Genomic DNA, 15,719 nt, shown 5'->3' on the forward strand with positions numbered 1-15,719 from the left:
TTGATGCATCTGCCTCCTCCTCTTGATGCATGTGCCTTCTTCTCTTGATGCATCTGTGTTGTGAGTTCATTTTTCCCTTCACCATTGAGGTCTGATGAACTCCCTCCTCTGGTGAAGGAAGGTAGTGAGACTGATTACCAAACACCTGGGCAGCTAGATGATGACTGGGTGGCTGGAATTGAGGACTGGATATAAGGCTGCCGACGCCCTTCTTCCTGGCTGGTGATTTTCCTGCTGGATTCTTGGAGACCAGTCTGATTCCTGCATCTCAAAGCTAAGTTTTTCTGCTCTGCTTTGTACTCTTCAGTTTTGTTTTGCCTTGTTTTTTGGGAGTTCTGCCATCCCCGGCCGGGGGTGAGATGAATTCCATTTTTGTCTCTGATCTGTTGATATTTTGCTCTGTCTTCAGAATATACCTGAGTTCTGATATAGTCTTTTGAAGCCTAGCGACTTCAGGGCCTGTTTTTCCTATCAGTCGGTTGGCTCATTTTGATAGGGTTTTTGCGGATGGCAGACAGCAGCTTTCCTATCCTGTCCTATGTAGTTAGCTTGGGCCCCATCATTTGTTCAACCTTTCTTTCTATCTGTGTTAGTGTTTTCATCTTTCTTCACCATCATTATATGTTGGGGGCTGCCTATTGCTTTGGGGTCTGCTCTGGGGCAGTTTAGTTTTTCCCCTTTCTGTCTTTAGGCTATATAGTTCTCCGGCTGTGATCAAGGGGTCTAGGGCACTGTAGGAACCCCCCCACGGCTACTGCTAGTTGTTGTGGATAGGTTCAGGGGTCTGCAATCCGATAGCTGCCAACCTCTCTGGTTTTTCTGGACTTAGCTGGTATTTTGTTTTTTCCTCCTTCGGTGACTCATCATAACACATCTTCTTCCTCCTCTTGATGCATCTGCCTCCTTCTCCTCTTGATGCATCTGCCTCCTTCTCCTTTTGATGCATCTGCCTACTCCTCTTGATGCTTCTGGTTCCTCCTCCTCTTTATGCATCTGCCTCCTCCTCCTTTTGATGCATCTGCTTTCTATCCTCTTGATGCATCTGCCTCCTCCTCCACTTGATGCATCTGCCTCCTTCTCTTCATGAATCTAACTTATCCTCTTGATGCTCCTGCCTACTCCTCTTGATGCATCGGCCTCCTCCTTTTGATGCATCTGCCTCCTGCTTTTGATGCATCTGCCTCCTCCTTCTCTTGATACCTCTGCCTCCTCCTCCTCTAGATGCATCTACCTCATCCACTTTATGCATATGCCTGCTCCTCCTCCTGATGCTTCGGCCTCCTCCTCCTATTGATGCTTCTGCCTCCTCTTTATGCATCTGCCTACTTTTTTGATGCATCTCTCTTTTCCTCTTGATGCATCTGCCTCCTCTTTTTGATGCATCTGCCTCCTCTTAATGCATCTGGCTCCTCCTTCTCTATTTAATGCATCTGCCTCCATTTCTTATTGATGCATCTGCCTCCTCCTCCTCCTCTTGATGCATCTGCTTCCTTCTCCTCTTGATGCATCTGCCTCCTCCTCCTCTTGATGCATCTGCCTCCTCTTGATGGATCTGCCTCCCCCTCTTGATGCATCTGTCTCATCCTTTTGATGCATCTGCCTCATCCTCTTGATGCATCTGCCTCCTCCTCTTGATGCATTTGCCTACTCCTTTTGATACATCTCCCTCCTCTTGATGCATCTGGCTCCTCCTTCTCCTTTTGATGCATCTGCCTCCATCTCCTATTGATGCATCTTCCTCCTCCTCTTGATGCATCTGACTCCTGCTACTCCTGAAGCATCTGCCTCCTCCTGATGCATCTTCCTCCTCCTGATGCATCTGCCTCCTCCTCCTCTTGATGCATCTGCCTCCTGCTCTTGATGCATCTGCCTCCTCCTCCTCTTCATGCATCTGCCTCCTCCTCTTTATGCATCTGCCTCCTCCTCCTTTTGATGAATCTGCCTCCTATCCCCTTGATGCATCTGCCTCCTCCTCCTCTTGATGCATCTGCCTCCTCTTTATGCATCTGCCTCCTCCTCCTCTTGATGCATCTGCCTCCTCTTTATGCATCTGCCTCCTCCTCCTCTTGATGCATCTGCCTCCTCTTTATGCATCTGCCTCCTCCTCCTCTTGATGCACCTGCCTCCTTCTCTTGATGCATCGGCCTCCTCCTTTTGATGCATCTGCCTCCTCCTTTTGATGCATCTGCCTCCTCCTTCTCCTCTTGATGTATCTGCCTCCTCCTTTTGATGCATCTGCCATTTCCTCTTAATGCATCTGCCTCCTTCTCTTGATGCATCTGCCAACTCCACTGATACATCTCCCTCCTCCTTTTGATGCATCTGCCTCCTCTTTTTGATGCATTTTCCTCCTCCTTTTTATGCATCTTCCTCCTCTTGATGCATCTGCCTCCTCCTCTTGATGCATCCTCCTCCTTCTTTTGATCCATCTCACTTCTTTTCTTGATGAATCTGCCTTCTCCTCTTCTTGATGCATCTGCCTCCTCCTCTTGATGCATCTGCCTCTTCCTCTCGATGCATCCTCCTCCTCTTGATGCATCTGCCTTCTCTTTTTGATGCATCTGCCTTCTTCTCTTGATGCATCTGCTTCCTCCTCTTTATGCATCTGCCTCCTTGTCCTCTTGATGCATCTGTCTCCTTCTCCTTTTGATGCATCTACCTCTTCCTACTCTTGATGCATCTGCCTTCTCCTCTTCTTTATGCATCTGACTCCTCCTCTTAATGCATTTGCCTTCTCCTTCTCTTGATGCATCTGCCTCTTCTTCTTGATGCATCTGTCTCCTCCTCTTCTTGATGCATCTGCCTCCTCCTCTTGATGCATCTGCCTCCTCCTCCTTTTGATGCATCTGCCTACTTCTCTTGATGCTTCTGCCACCTCCTCTTTATGCATCTGCCTCCTCCTCCTTTTGATGCATCTGCTTCCTATCCTCTTGATGCATCTGCCTCCTCCTCCTCTTGATGCATCTGCCTCTTTCTCTTCATGCATCTACCTTATCCTCTTGATGCACCTGCCTCCTCCTCTTGATGTATCGGCCTCCTCCTTTTGATGCATCTGCCTCCTCCTTCTCTTGATACCTCTGCCTCCTTCTCCTCTAGATGCATCTACCTCATCCTCTTTATGCATATGCCTCCTCCTCCTCTTGATGCTTCGGCCTCCTCCTCCTATTGATGCATCTGCCTCCTCTTTATGCATCTGCCTACTTTTTTGATGCATCTCTCTTTTCCTCTTGATGCATCTGCCTCCTCTTTTTGATGCATCTACCTCATCTTGATGCATCTGGCTCCTCCTTCTCTATTTAATGCATCTGTCTCCATTTCTTATTGATGCATCTGCCTCCTCCTCCTCCTCTTGATGCATCTGCCTCCTTCTCCTCTTGATGCATCTGCCTCCTCCTCCTCTTGATGCATCTGCCTCCTCCTCTTGGTGGATCGGCCTCCCCCTCTTGATGCATCTGTCTCCTCCTTTTGATGCATCTGCCTCATCCTCTTGATGCATCTGCCTCCTCCTCTTGATGCATCTGCCTACTCCTTTTGATGCATCTCCCTCCTCCTCTTGATGCATCTGCCTCCTCTTTTTTATGCATCTGCCTCCTCTTGATGCCTCTGGCTCTTCCTTCTCCTTTTGATGCATCTGCCTCCATCTCCTATTGATGCATCTTCCTGCTCTTCTTTATGCATCTGACTCCTCCTCTTAATGCATTTGCCTTCTCCTTCTCTTGATGCATCTGCCTCTTCTTCTTGATGCATCTGTCTCCTCCTCTTCTTGATGCATCTGCCTCCTCCTCTTGATGCATCTGCCTCCTCCTCCTTTTGATGCATCTGCCTACTTCTCATGATGCTTCTGCCACCTCCTCTTTATGCATCTGCCTCCTCCTCCTTTTGATGCATCTGCTTCCTATCCTCTTGATGCATCTGCCTCCTCCTCCTCTTGATGCATCTGCCTCTTTCTCTTCATGCATCTACCTTATCCTCTTGATGCACCTGCCTCCTCCTCTTGATGCATCGGCCTCCTCCTTTTGATGCATCTGCCTCCTCCTTCTCTTGATACCTCTGCCTCCTTCTCCTCTAGATGCATCTACCTCATCCTCTTTATGCATATGCCTCCTCCTCCTCTTGATGCTTCGGCCTCCTCCTCCTATTGATGCATCTGCCTCCTCTTTATGCATCTGCCTACTTTTTTGATGCATCTCTCTTTTCATCTTGATGCATCTGCCTCCTCTTTTTGATGCATCTACCTCATCTTGATGCATCTGGCTCCTCCTTCTCTATTTAATGCATCTGTCTCCATTTCTTATTGAATTGATGCATCTGCCTCCTCTTTATGCATCTGCCTACTTTTTTGATGCATCTCTCTTTTCCTCTTGATGCATCTGCCTCCTCTTTTTGATGCATCTGCCTCCTCTTAATGCATCTGGCTCCTCCTTCTCTATTTAATGCATCTGCCTCCAATTCTCATTGATGCATCTGCCTCCTCCTTCTCCTCTTGATGCATCTGCCTCCTTCTCCTCTTGATGCATCTGCCTCCTCTTCCTCTTGATGCATCTGCCTCCTCCTCTTGATGGATCTGCCTCCCCCTCTTGATGCATCTGTCTCCTCCTTTTGATGCATCTGCCTCATCCTCTTGATGCATCTGCCTCCTCCTCTTGATGCATCTGCCTACTCCTTTTGATACATCTCCCTCCTCCTCTTGATGCATCTCCCTCCTCTTTTTGATGCATCTGCCTCCTCTTGATGCATCTGGCTCCTCCTTCTCCTTTGATGCATCTGCCTCCATCTCCTATCGATGCATCTTCCTCCTCCTTTTGATACATCTGCCTCCTACTCCTCCTGATGCATCTGCCTTCAACTCTTGATGCATCTGCCTCCTCCTTTTGATGCATCTGCCTCCTCCTCCTTTTGATGCATCTGCCTCCTTCTCCTCTTGATGAATCTGCCTCCTCCTCCTCTTGATGCATCTGCCTCCTCCACTTGATGGATCTGCCTCCCCCTCTTGATGCATCTGTCTCCTCCTTTTGATGTATCTGCCTCATCCTCTTGATGCATCTGCCTCCTCCTCTTGATGCATTTGCCTACTCCTTTTGATACATCTCCCTCCTCCTCTTGACGCATCTGCCTCCTCTTTTTGATGCATCTGCCTCCTCTTGATGCATCTGGCTCCTCCTTCTCCTTTTTGATGCATCTGCCTCCATCTCCTATTGATGCATCTTCCTCCTCCTCTTGATGCATCTGACTCCTGCTACTCCTGAAGCATCTGCCTCCTCCTGATGCATCTTCCTCCTCCTGATGCATCTGCCACATTCTCCTCTTGATGCATCTGCCTCCTCCTCCTCTTGATGCATCTGCCTCCTCCTCCTCTTGATGCATCTGCCTCCTCCTCCTCTTCATGCATCTGCCTCCTCCTCTTTATGCATCTGCCTCCTCCTCCTTTTGATGAATCTGCCTCCTATCCCCTTGATGCATCTGCCTTCTCCTCCTCTTGATGCATCTGCCTCCTCTTTATGCATCTGCCTCCTCCTCCTCTTGATGCACCTGCCTCCTTCTCTTGATGCATCGGCCTCCTCCTTTTGATGCATCTGCCTCCTCCTTTTGATGCATCTGCCTCCTCCTTCTCCTCTTGATGTATCTGCCTCCTCCTCTTCTTAATGCACCTGCCTCCTTCTCTTGTTGCATCTGCCTCCTCCTTTTGATGCATCTGCCTCCTTCTCTTGATGCATCTGCCAAATCCACTGATACATCTCCATCCTCCTTTTGATGCATCTGCCTCCTCTTTTTGATGCATTTTCATCCTCCTTTTTATGCATCTGCCTCCTCTTGATGCATCTGCCTCCTCCTCTTGATGCATCCTCCTCCTTCTTTTGATCCATCTCACTTCTTTTCTTGATGCATCTGCCTTCTCCTCTTCTTGATGCATCTTCCTCCTCCTCTTGATGCATCTGCCTCTTCCTCTCGATGCATCCTCCTCCTCTTGATGCATCTGCCTCCTCCTCTTGATGCATCTGCCTTCTTCTCTTGATGCATCTGCCTTCTTCTCCTCTTGATGCATCTGCCTCCTTCTACTCTTGATGCATCTGCCTCCTCCTCCTCTTGATGCATCTGCCTTTTCATCTTGATGCGTCTGTCTCTTCATCTTGATGCATCTGCCTCTTCCTACTCTTGATGCATCTGCCTTCTCCTCTTCTTTATGCATCTGACTCCTCCTCTTAATGCATTTGCCTTCTCCTTCTCTTGATGCATCTGCCTCTTCTTCTTGATGCATCTGTCTCCTCCTCTTCTTGATGCATCTGCCTCCTCCTCTTGATGCATCTGCCTCCTCCTCCTTTTGATGCATCTGCCTACTCCTCTTGATGCTTTTGCCACCTCCTCTTTATGCATCTGCCTCCTCCTCCTTTTGATGCATCTGCTTCCTATCCTCTTGATGCATCTGCCTCCTCCTCCTCTTGATGCATCTGCCTCTTTCTCTTCATGCATCTACCTTATCCTCTTGATGCACCTGCCTCCTCCTCTTGATGCATCGGCCTCCTCCTTTTGATGCATCTGCCTCCTCCTTTTGATGCATCTGCCTTCTCCTTCTCTTGATACCTCTGCCTCCTTCTCCTCTAGATTCATCTACCTCATCCTCTTTATGCATATGCCTCCTCCTCCTCTTGATGCTTCGGCCTCCTCCTCCTATTGATGCATCTGCCTCCTCTTTATGCATCTGCCTACTTTTTTGATGCATCTCTCTTTTCCTCTTGATGCATCTGCCTCCTCTTTTTGATGCATCTACCTCCTCTTGATGCATCTGGCTCCTCCTTCTCTATTTAATGCATCTGTCTCCATTTCTTATTGATGCATCTGCCTCCTCCTCCTCCTCTTGATGCATCTGCCTCCTTCTCCTCTTGATGCATCTGCCTCCTCCTCCTCTTGATGCATCTGCCTCCTCCTCTTGGTGGATCGGCCTCCCCTCTTGATGCATCTGTCTCCTCCTTTTGATGCATCTGCCTCATCCTCTTGATGCATCTGCCTCCTCCTCTTGATGCATCTGCCTACTCCTTTTGATGCATCTCCCTCCTCTTGATGCATCTGCATCCTCTTTTTGATGCATCTGCCTCCTCTTGATGCATCTGGCTCTTCCTTCTCCTTTTGATGCATCTGCCTCCATCTCCTATTGATGCATCTTCCTGCTCCTCTTGATGCATCTGCCTCCTCCTCTTGATGCATCTGCCTCCTTCTCCTTTTGATGCATCTGCCTCCTCCTACTCTTGATGCATCTGCCTTCTCCTCCTCTTTATGCATCTGCCTCCTCCTCTTAATGCATTTGTCTTCTCCTCCTCTTGATGCATCTGCCTCTTCTTCTGGATGCATCTGTCTCCTCCTCTTCTTGATGCATCTGCCTGCTCCTCTTGATGCATCTGCCTCCTTTTCCTTTTGATGCATCTGCCTACTCCTCTTGATGCATCTACCTCATCCTCTTTATGCATATGCCTCCTCCTCTGCCTCCTCCTCTTGATGCTTCGGCCTCCTCCTCCTATTGATGCATCTGCCTCCTCTTTATGCATCTGCCTACTTTTTTGATGCATCTCTCTTTTCCTCTTGATGCATCTGCCTCCTCTTTTTGATGCATCTGCCTCCTCTTAATGCATCTGGCTCCTCCTTCTCTATTTAATGCATCTGCCTCCATTTCTTATTGATGCATCTGCCTCCTCCTCCTCCTCCTCTTGATGCATCTGCCTCCTTCTCCTCTTGATGCATCTGCCTCCTCCTCCTCTTGATGCATCTGCCTCCTCCTCCTCTTGATGCATCTGCCTCCTCCTCTTGATGGATCTGCCTCCCCCTCTTGATGCATCTGTCTCCTCCTTTTGATGCATCTGCCTCATCCTCTTGATGCATCTGCCTCCTCCTCTTGATGCATCTGCCTACTCCTTTTGATACATCTCCCTCCTCCTCTTGATGCATCTCCCTCCTCTTATTGATGCATCTGCCTCCTCTTGATGCATCTGGCTCCTCCTTCTCCTTTGATGCATCTGCCTCCATCTCCTATCGATGCATCTTCCTCCTCCTTTTGATACATCTGCCTCCTACTCCTCCTGATGCATCTGCCTTCAACTCTTGATGCATCTGCCTCCTCCTTTTGCTGCATCTGCCTCCTCCTCCTTTTGATGCATCTGACTCCTCCTCCTCTTGATGCATCTGCCTCTTTATCTTGATGCATCTGCCTCCTCCTCTTGATGCATCTGCCTCCTCCTCCTTTTGATGCATCTACCTACTCCACTTGATGCTTCTTGATGCATCTGCCTCCTCCTCTTGGTGCATGTCCCTTCTTCTCTTGATGCATCTGTGTTGTGAGTTCATTTTTCCCTTCACCATTGAGGTCTGATGAACTCCCTCCTCTGGTGAAGGAAGGTAGTGAGACTGATTACCAAACACCTGGGCAGCTAGATGATGACTGGGTGGCTGGAATTGAAGACTGGATATAAGGCTGCTGACGCCCTTCTTCCTGGCTGGTGATTTTCCTGCTGGATTCTTGGAGACCAGTCTGATTCCTGCATCTCAAAGCTAAGTTTTTCTGCTCTGCTTTGTACTCTTCAGCTTTGTTTTTGTTTTGCCTTTTTTTTGGGAGTTATGCCATCCCCGGCCGTAGGTGAGCTGAATTCCATTTTTGTCTCTGATCTGTTGATATTTTGCTCTGTCTTCAGAATATACCTGAGTGCTGATATAGTCTTTTGAAGCCTAGCGACTTCAGGGCCTGTTTTTCCTATCAGTCGGTTGGCTCATTTTGATAGGGTTTTTGCGGATGGCAGACAGCAGCTTTCCTATCCTGTCCTATGTAGTTAGCTTGGGCCCCATCATTTGCTCAACCTATCTTTCTATCTGTGTTAGTGTTTTCATCTTGCTTCACCATCATTATATGTTGGGGGCTGCCTGTTGCTTTGGGGTCTGCTCTGTGGCAGTTTAGTTTTTCCCCTTTCTGTCTTTAGGCTATACAGTTCTCCGGCTGTGATCGAGGGGTCTAGGGCACCGTAGGAACCCCCCACGGCTACTGCTAGTTGTTGTGGATAGGTTCAGGGGTCTGCAATCCGATAGCTGCCAACCTCTCTGGTTTTTCTTGACTTAGCTGGTATTTTGTTTTTTCCTCCTTCGGTGACTCATCATAACACATCTGCTTCCTCCTCTTGATGCATCTGCCTCCTTCTCCTCTTGATGCATCTGCATCCTTCTCCTTTTGATGCATCTGCCTATTCCTCTTGATGCTTCTGGTTCCTCCTCCTCTTTATGCATCTGCCTCCTCCTCCTTTTGATGCATCTGCTTCCTATCCTCTTGATGCATCTGCCTCCTCCTCCTCTTGATGCATCTGCCTCCTTCTCTTCATGCATCTACCTTATCCTTTTGATGCTCATGCCTCTTCCTCTTGATGCATCGGCCTACTCCTTTTGATGCATCTGCCTCCTCCTTCTCTTGATACCTCTGCCTCCTCCTCCTCTAGATGCATCTACCTCATCCTCTTTATGCATATGCCTCCTCCTCCTCTTGATGCTTCGGCCTCCTCCTCCTATTGATGCATCTGCCTCCTCTTTATGCATCTGCCTACTTTTTTGATGCATCTCTCTTTTCCTCTTGATGCATCTGCTTCCTCTTTTTGATGCATCTGCCTCCTCTTAATGCATCTGGCTCCTCCTTCTCTATTTAATGCATCTGCCTCCATTTCTTATTGATGCATCTGCCTCCTCATCCTCCTCCTCCTCTTGATGCATCTGCCTCCTTCTTCTCTTGATGCATCTGCCTCCTCCTCCTCCTCATGCATCTGCCTCCTCCTCTTGATGGATCTGCCTCCCCCTCTTGATGCATCTGTCTCCTCCTTTTGATGCACCTGCCTCCTTCTCTTGATGCATCGGCCTCCTCCTTTTGATGCATCTGCCTCCTCATCTTGATGTATCTGCCTCCTCCTCCTCTTAATGCATCTGCCTCCTCCTCTTGTTGCATCTGCCTCCTCCTTTTGATGCATCTGCCACTTCCTCTTAATGCATCTGCCTCCTTCTCTTGATGCATCTGCCTACTCCTCTGATACATCTCCCTCCTCCTTTTGATGCATCTGCCTCCTCTTTTTGATGCATTTGCCTCATCCTTTTTATGCATCTACCTCCTCCTTTTGATGCATCTGCCTCCTCCTCTTGATGCATCCTCCTCCTTTTTTTGATCCATCTGCCTTCTTTTCTTGATGCATCTGCCTTCTCCTCTTCTTGATGCATCTGCCTCCTCCTCTTGATGCATCTGACTCCTCCTTCCGATGCATCTTCTTCCTCCTCTTGATGCATCTGCCTCCTCTTTTTGATGCATCTGCCTCCTCCTCTTGATGCATCTGCCTTCTTCTCTTGATGCATCTGCCTCCTCCTCCCGATGCATCTTCCTCCTCCTCTTGATGCATCTGCCTCCTCTTTTTTATGCATCTGCCTCCTCCTCTTGATGCATCTGCCTTCTTCTCTTGATGCATCTGCCTTCTTCTCCTCTTGATGCATCTGCCTCCTTCTACTCTTGATGCATCTGCCTCCTCCTCCTCTTGATGCATCTGCCTTTTCATCTTGATGTGTCTGCATCTTCATCTTGATGCATCTGCCTCCTCCTCTTGATGCATCTGCCTCCTCCTCCTTTTGATGCATCTACATACTCCACTTGATGCTTCTTGATGCATCTGCCTCCTCCTCTTGATGCATCTGCCTTCTTCTCTTGATGCATCTGCTTCCTCCTCTTGATGCATCTGCCTCCTTCTCCTTTTGATGCATCTGCCTCTTCCTCCTCTTGATGCATCTGCCCTCTCCTCCTCTTTATGCATCTGCCTCCTCCTCTTAATACATTTGTCTTCTCCTCCTCTTGATGCATCTGCCTCTTCTTCTTGATGCATCTGTCTCCTCCTTTTCTTGATGCATCTGCCTCCTCGTCTTGATGCATCTGCCTCCTCCTCCTTTTGATGCATCTGCCCACTCCTCTTGATGCTTCTGCCACCTCCTCTTTATGCATCTGCCTCCTCCTTTTGATGCATCTGCTTCCTATCCTCTTGACGCATCTGCCTCCTCCTCCTCTTGATGCATCTGCCTCCTTCCCTTCATGCATCTACCTCATCCTCTTGATGCACCTGCCTTCTCCTCTTGATGCATCGGCCTCCTCCTTTTGATGCATCTGCCTCCTCCTTTTGATGCATCTGCCTCCTCCTTCTCTTGATACCTCTGCCTCCTCCTCCTCTAGATGCATCTACCTCATCCTCTTTATGCATATGACTCCTCCTCCTCTTGATGCATCTGCCTCCTCTTTATGCATCTGCTTACTTTTTTGATGCATCTCTCTTTTCCTCTTGATGCATCTGCCTCCTCTTTTTGATGCATCTGCCTCCTCTTAATGCATCTGGCTCCTCCTTCTCTATTTAATGCATCTGCCTCCATTTCTTATTGATGCATCGGCCTCCTCCTCCTTCTCTTGATGCATCTGCCTCCTCCTCCTCTTGATGCATCTGCCTCCTCCTCCTCTTGATGCATCTGCCTCCTCCTCTTGATGGATAGGCCTCCCCCTCTTGATGCATCTGTCTCATCCTTTTGATGCATCTGCCTCATCCTCTTGATGCATCTGCCTCCTCCTCTTGATGCATCTGCCTACTCCTTTTGATACATCTCCCTCCTCCTCTTGATGCATCTGCCTCCTCTTTTTGATGCATCTGCCTCCTCTTGATGCATCTGGCTCCTCCTTCTCCTTTTGATGCATCTGACTCCATCTCCTATTGATGCATCTTCCTCCTCCTCTTGATGCATCTGCCTCCTACTCCTCCTGATGCATCTGCCTTCTCCTCTTGATGCATCTGCCTCCTTTTGATGCATCTGCCTCCTCTTGATGCATCTGCCTCCTTCTCCTTTTGATGCATCTGCCTCCTCCTACTCTTGATGCATCTGCCTTCTCCTCCTCTTTATGCATCTGCCTCCTCCTCTTAATGCATTTGTCTTCTCCTCCTCTTGATGCATCTGCCTTCTCCTCTTGATGCATCTGCCTCCTCCTCCTTTTGATGCATCTGGCTCCTCCTCCTTTTGATGCATCTGCCTCCTCTTTATGCATCTGCCTACTTTTTTGATGCATCTCTCTTTTCCTCTTGATGCATCTGCCTCCTCTTTTTGATGCATCTGCCTCCTCTTAATGCATCTGGCTCCTACTTCTCTATTTAATGCATCTGCCTCCATTTCTTATTGATGCATCTGCCTCCTCCTCCTCCTCTTGATGCATCTGCCTCCTTCTCCTCTTGATGCATCTGCCTCCTCATCTTGATGGATCTCCTTCCCCCTCTTGATGCATGTGTCTCCTCCTTTTGATGCATCTGCCTCATCCTCTTGATGCATCTGCCTCCTCCTCTTGATTCATCTGCCTACTCCTATTGATACATCTCCCTCCTCCTCTTGATGCATCTGCCTCCTCCTTTTAATGCATCTGCCTCCTCTTGATGCATCTTGCTCCTCCTTCTCCTTTTGATGCATCTGCCTCCATCTCCTATGGATGCATCTTCCCCCTCCTCTTGATGCATCTGCCTCCTACTCCTCCTGATGCATCTGCCTTCAACTCTTGATGCATCTGCCTTCTCCTTTTGATGCATCTGCCTCCTCCTCTTGATGCATCTGCCTCCTCCTTCTTTTGAAGCATCTGCCTCCTCCTACTCATGATGCATGTGCCTCCTCCTGATGCATCTACCTCTTGCTTGTCCACCTCTTGATGCGTCTGCCTCCTCCTCTTCCTGATGCATCTACCTTTTACTCCTTCTCCTCTTCATGCATCTGCCTCCTCCTCTTGATGCATCTGCCTCCTCCTTTTGATGCATCTCTTTCCTGTGCTTGATGCATCTGCCTCCTTCTTTTGATCCATCTGCCTTCTTTTCTTGATGCATCTGCCCCCTCCTATTGATGCATCTGCCTTCTCCTTTAGATGCATCTCCCTCCTCCTCTTGATGCATCTACCTCATCATTTTGATGCATCTGCCTCCTCCTCTTTATGCATCTGCCTCCTCCTCCTTTTGATGCATCTGCTTCCTATCCTCTTGATGCATCTGCCTCCTCATCCTCTTGATGCATCTGCCTCCTTCTCTTCATGCATCTATCTTATCCTCTTGATGCTCCTGCCTCCTCCTCTTGATGCATCGGCCTCCTCCTTTTGATGCATCGGCCTCCTCCTTTTGATGCATCTGCCTCCTCCTTCTCTTGATACCTCTGCCTCCTCCTCCTCTAGATACATCTACCTCATCCTCTTTATGCATATGTCTCCTCCTCCTCTTGATGCTTCGGCCTCCTCCTCCTATTGATGCATCTGCCTCCTCTTTATGCATCTGCCTACTTTTTTGATGCATCTCTCTTTTTCTTTTGATGCATCTGCCTCCTCTTTTTGATGCATCTGCCTCCTCTTAATGCATCTGGCTCCTCCTTCTCTATTTAATGCATCTGTCTCCATTTCTTATTGATGCATCTGCATCCTCCTCCTTCTCCTCTTGATGCATCTGCCTCCTTCTCCTCTTGATGCATCTGCCTCCTCCTCCTCTTGATGCATCTAGCTCCTCTTGATGGATCTGCCTCCCCCTCTTGATGCATCTGTCTCCTCCTTTTGATGCATCTGCCTCATCCTCTTGATGCATCTGCCTCCTCCTCTTGATGCATCTGCCTACTCCTTTTGATACATCTCCCTCCTCTTTTTGATGCATCTGCCTCCTCTTGATGCATCTGGCTCTTTCTTCTCCTTTTGCTGCATATGCCTCCATCTCCTATTGATGCATCTTCCTCCTCCTCTTGATGCATCTGACTCCTACTCCTCCTGAAGCATCTGCCTCCTCCTGATGCATCTTCCTCCTCCTCTTGATGCATCTGCCTCCTCCTCCTGATGCATCTGCTGCCTTCTCCTCTTGATGCATCTGACTCCTCTTTTTGATGCATCTGCCTCATCTTAATTCATCTGGCTTCTCGTTCTCTATTTAATGCATCAGCCCCATCTCTTATTGATGCATATGACTCCTCCTCCTCTTAATGCATCTGCCTCCTCCTCCCCTTAATGCATCTGCCTCCTCCTCTTGTTGCATCTGCCTCCTCCTTTTGATGCATCTGCCACTTCCTCTTAATGCATCTGCCTCCTCCTCTTGATGCATCTGCCTCCTCCTTTTTATGCATCTACCTCCTCCTCTTGATGCATCTGCCTCCTCCTCTTGATGCATCCTCCTCCTTCTTTTGATCAATCTGCCTTCTTTTCTTGATGCATCTGCCTCCTTTTCTTCTTGATGCATCTGCCTACTGCTCTTGATGCATCTGCCTCCTCCTCTTGATGCATCTGCCTTCTTCTCTTGATGCATCTGCTTCCTCCTCTTTATGCATCTGCCTTCTTCTCCTCTTGATGCATCTGCCTCCTTCTCCTCTTGATGCATCTGCCTCCTCCTCCTCTTGATGCATCTGCCTCCTCCTCTTGATGCATCTGCCTTCTCCTTCTCTTTATGCATCTGCCTCCTCCTCCTCTTGATGCATCTGCCTCTTCATCTTGATGCATTTGCCTCTTCATCTTGATGCATCTGCCTCCTCCTCTTGATGCATCCTCCTTCTTTTGATCCATCTGCCTTCTTTTCTTGATGCATCTGCCTCCTCCTCTTCTTGATGCATGTGCCTCCTCCTCTTGATGCATCTGCCTACTCCTGATGCATCTGCATCCTCCTCTTGATGCATCTGCCTCCTCTTTTTGATGCATCTGCCTCCTCCTCTTGATGCATCTGCCTTCTTCTCTTGATGCATCTGCTTCCTCCTCTTAATGCATCTGCCTTCTTCTCTTCTTGATGCATCTGCCTCCTTCTCCTCTTGATGCATCTGCCTCCTCTTTTTGATGCATCTGCCTCCTCCTCTTGATGCATCTGCCTTCTTCTCTTGATGCATCTGCCTCCTCCTCTTGATGCATCTGCCTTCTCCTTCTCTTTATGCATCTGCCTCCTCCTCCTCTTGATGCATCTGCCTCTTCATCTTGATGCATCTGCCTCTTCATCTTGATGCATCTGCCTCCTCCTCTTGATGCATCTGCCTCCTCCTCTTGATGCATCTACCTACTCCACTTGATGCTTCCTGATGCATCTGCCTCCTCCTCTTGATGCATCTGCCTCCTCTTGATGCATGTGCCTACTTTTTTGATGCATCTCTCTCTTCCTCTTGATGCATCTGCCTCATCTTTTTGATGCATCTGCCTCATCTTAATTCATCTGGCTTCTCCTTCTCTATTAAATGCATCTGCCCCATCTCTTATTGATGCATCTGCCTCCTCCTCCTCTTGATGTATCTGCCTCCTCCTTCTCTTAATGCCTCTGCCTCCTCCTCTTGTTGCATCTGCCTCCTCCTTTTGATGCGTCTGCCAATTCCTCTTAATGCACCTGCCTCCTCCTCTTGATGCATCTGCCCTCTCCTTTTGATACATCTCCCTCCTCCTCTTGATGCATCTGCCTCCTCTTTTTTATGCATCTGCCTCCTCCTTTTTATGCATCTACCTCCACCTCTTGATGCATCTGCCTCCACCTCTTGTTGCATCCTCCTCCTTCTTTTGATCATTCTGCCTTCTTTTCTTGATGCATCTGCCTCCTCCTCTTCTTGATGCATCTGCCTTATCCTCTTGATGCATCTGCCTCCTCCTCCTGATGCATCTTCCTCCTCCTCTTGATGCATCTGCCTCCTCTTTTTAATGCATCTGCCTCCTCCTCTTGATGCAT

The sequence above is a fragment of the Dendrobates tinctorius genome, unplaced genomic scaffold (genome assembly GCF_039654945.1).
Source record: "Dendrobates tinctorius isolate UK_male_01 unplaced genomic scaffold, ASM3965494v1 ptg000044l, whole genome shotgun sequence".
Classification (NCBI taxonomy): domain Eukaryota; kingdom Metazoa; phylum Chordata; class Amphibia; order Anura; family Dendrobatidae; genus Dendrobates; species Dendrobates tinctorius.